The sequence below is a fragment of the Rattus norvegicus genome, chromosome 4, assembly GCF_036323735.1.
Source record: "Rattus norvegicus strain BN/NHsdMcwi chromosome 4, GRCr8, whole genome shotgun sequence".
Lineage (NCBI taxonomy): Eukaryota > Metazoa > Chordata > Mammalia > Rodentia > Muridae > Rattus > Rattus norvegicus.
Genome location: NC_086022.1, coordinates 55,880,254 through 55,884,158, shown reverse-complemented (window position 1 = coordinate 55,884,158; position 3,905 = coordinate 55,880,254). Strand labels below are relative to the sequence as shown.

At 43.9% G+C, this 3,905-nt stretch overlaps 1 pseudogene; it reads right to left on the bottom strand.

Annotated features, from left to right (window-relative positions):
* Positions 1–2,662: 2,662 nt before the first annotated feature.
* Positions 2,663–3,443, bottom strand: Snx11-ps1 (sorting nexin 11, pseudogene 1; annotated as a pseudogene).
* Positions 3,444–3,905: the final 462 nt, after the last annotated feature.

Sequence of the window (3,905 nt, the reverse complement as noted above, 5' to 3'; positions counted from 1 at the left end):
TGCTGCATCATAGTGAGATGCTGGAGGGGTGAGGCAAGAGTGGGCAGGTGGGTGGAGCACCACCCTCTTAGAGGCAAAGGCTACAGGGAAAGGAATGGGGAGTTTTATATATAGGAGACAGGGAAGGGAGACAATATTTGAAATGTAAATAAATAAAATAATCAATTAACTTAAAAGGATACAGAATTGTAAACTCATAAGATAGAATAGATAATAAAATACTATAAGTAAGTTGCAAAATATACTGGCATTTTGGAAAGTAATTCTTGCCTCATAATTTTAATAATTTTAAATAATTGTTCCTACTGTGTGTTGTTTGTTATTGTATGATAAAGAGCCTTTTTAATCAGATAAAAATGGGAATTGTTGAAGATTGATCTTTTGCTTATATTCCAATGCTAAATACTGACCCAGAAGGTCTGCTTGCCCCTAGAGTAAAGAGAGTTTACATGGACTCAAGTGACTTACCCAAGTGACTTTATGTAACCTTGTTCCTCAAGTTATCGCTGGTGAGTAGAGATGCCTATAGCTGAAAGTTCGGCAGAAGAGTGATAGAGAGGGTTCTTGGGTTCCCAGACTTGGGGTCTGAGGAGATCATGAGGAGAGAGAACAAGGGAATGAGAGGAGGAAGCTGAAATGGTGTAGGTGAGTCATGAAAATATGGCTAATTATAAAATGGAGCTAATGATGGGGAAAGAGATTCTAACAACAAAGGATAGATATCTGCCCAGCTCTACTGCTGATTAAGTCTTACTATAGACATTAAAGTTGTATATCTTTTATCAAGGAACTGAATGATCAAAGGCAGGGTAGAAGACACTGACTGAGTTTAAATAGTTGTTACAACAAATATGAGGTTTCATAAACTCCAGAGGGAATAATTATTCTTCTTAAAAATTACCTTCAAATAGAGATAAATACAACTTCTAAAATTTACTTTTAATTAATATGGTAGTTTAAATAGTTTTGTCTCCATAGAAGCATGTGCTTGAATTCTTGGCCCACAGCAAGTGACACTATTACGAGGTGGCCTTTTTGGAGGATGCCACTGTAGGGGTGAGCTTTGAGGTCTCATACATATGCTCAGGTCTGGGCCAGACTGAGTCCTTTCACTGATGACAAATCAAGGTGTAGAATGCTCATATCCTCCAATACCATGTCTGGCTGGACACTGCCATGCCATGATGATAATGGACTGAATCTCTAAAACTGTAAGCCAGCCCCTACTAAATGCTGACCTTTAGAAACGTTGCTTTCACCATGGTGCCTCTCTTCACAGCAATGGAAACTCTAACTGAGACAAGTAGATATCCCTGAAATAATCACTAACTGTGAAAATGGTGGCTGTGATCTGGGAAGAGTTCAGGCCCACTGCCATCAAAGCGTTGCCTATATGAGCATGCTGTCTTGAAATATACTTCTAGGTTTTTAACGAGTTGTATCTAATCCGTGCATTTTAACCGACATGGTTTGGGAAATAGACAGCTCATCGGGCTACAGTCTTATGTGAAAACATTTTCTGACTTTTCAAATACCAATTTTTAAAATACTTGCAATTTATTTCAGGCCAAAGCCCTTCATCTCTGAACTAAATGCCATGACAATCCCGCAATGCAAGCTGCAACAGCGAGGTTAGACCCCACAGCCAGTGTAGACCCCACACCCTTCGTGGATGGCTAGAAGGAGAGAAATACACACAAAACTAAGAGCAGAGCTGTAGCAACAAGGTGAGTCTGGCACACAGCCCACCCTTGCACTCCAGCAAGCGCCCTCTGTTCTCTGCAGGTCCGATTTCACCAGCATGAAACAGGAGCCCTGTTGTCTGAAGGACAATTTATGACTCCTTATCTCTATCCCCAGAGCCCTCACTTCCAGGCTGAAACAAAACCTGTGTGCCCCACTGAGAAGGATCTAAAAAAGAAGGGAGCCCACTTTAACCCTACAGAAACACCAGCTCTGCTTTATCAGCAAAAGATGGGAAGCCCAGAGCCTCCTCTGCCAAAGCAAAGCCTCCGACCTGTTCCTTTCCCTCTGCCTGTGTCTGCACTTTGCCTGGACAGGCTTTAACTAGCTGCAAGCTCTCAGGCCCAACTCAACCTCACAAGGTATTGGAAGATGCTGGAAACCTCAGCAAAGAGTCTTACTCAAAAGCAAGAAAGTAGGGAATACATGTTCACCACAATGTCCACACAAGGAGGCAGGCAAGGGGTCAGCCTCCCACAACCAAAATGCCGCCGGGGCTGCAGCAAAAACTGAAGCCTACCTTGAAGGGAAGGGGACAGTAGAAACTTCTGTTGGGACAATGTTCAACATGGTAGCTAAGAATCTGCCAGGAAGGTATTCCCTAACCATTCGCCTGTGGCAGTTCTCTTTAAACAAACACCTGAAGAAACTCAATCTCCAGGGAAAGTAAACACAGTTCTATTTAAAACCAACAGCTTCTGGACCCTGCGTTTAACTTAACACCAGTGTGACATTTATTCCCATGGAGGAGCTATGGCAGGCAGCCACAAACTCTGCATAACACACTTGAGCAAATTTGAATGGAAGATACTCAATGACCCGACTTCCCCTACACCGGCCCTGTCTCCAGTCCCACCTGAATGTGACCATGGCATGCATCTTCTTCACCACCCAAGAAAACATGGAGATCAGCCACAGCTTACTTTCCACACACTGTGTCTAGCTGACCAGGATCCAAAGGCACAGCAGGATCCCCTGCCACAGCCCTTCTCACAGGTTTGGACACAGAGTCCCTCATAGGGGTCTTGCAGAATCACAGCAGGCTGGTGAGTAGCTGGTTAGAAAGCATGAGGCTTTCTAAGGATGGGCCCTCAGAGTCGATCACTGGATCCCATTTCCAAGTGGTCCTTCTTTTGACTAAGAGATGGCGAAGGGGAGATCTTCCTTCCTGCTCTTGGAAGAAAGGATCAACTGTTAAGTTGGTCTTTAGCCAAGTGAGAGATGCTCTGTCTCTCCTCCTGGGCCCAGACACAATTCAATACAGAGTAGTAAAGAATGGCGTCAGACACCACCATCATACAGCCTCAGCCCTGGACACAGGCTTCAATCTCTGGCTTTGGAGAAAGATGTGCAACTGTCTGACAGAAGAACCACATTCTGCAGTACCTTTTCCAGGAAATGCTGCAGACTTTGATGTCGCTTCTCAATGAACTCACTGGGAGACACCAAAAAAAGCGGACATCCCAGGAAGTTCCGGTACAGGCACCAAGCCTGCGTTCCTCTGTAGCTGCTTCCTCAGCCACACAAACTCACTGTAGTGCCATCTCACACAGGGGGTCTTGGCAGTAAAGGCCTTGCTGTTCGTATTGAAGAATATCTTATAATTCAGAAGCCTTCGTCCTGCACCCAGGGTCCTGAACTCACCCTATGGTCACCTCCTCCAGCTCTCGGTTCTCCAACATCCTATACCATAAGCCCATCCATGGAGACCATCATGAAATGAAAACTGACATTAGCCAATATGTACTGCCAACAAATGATAAGGGCTGACTCCTGAAAGCAGCAGCTCTTTACAGAGAAACCAGCACCAGCACCGAACCATATAGCCCGATCGCAGCTGGTATCTCCTTCCGGGTGAGTCTCTAATATTAATTTGAATTTGTTTCTATGCTGATATTTTCATATGTGTTGATTCTTTCAAGGAATAATTGATACCATTCACTCTCCCACTGACAACTCGGTTCTTCACTAGACTGTAATGCATCATGACAAAGAGCCTCTAACTAAAATGTTCACGACCAGATTAATGAGCCAATGCCACATCCATAAAAGTCTATTGAGTTCTGAATCTGAACACTTGCTTGGCATGAAAATGCTGACATGTTCATGGAGTTTGGTTAGGTACTTTCATTTCAATTTAAGATAGTGCTAACATACCAAAC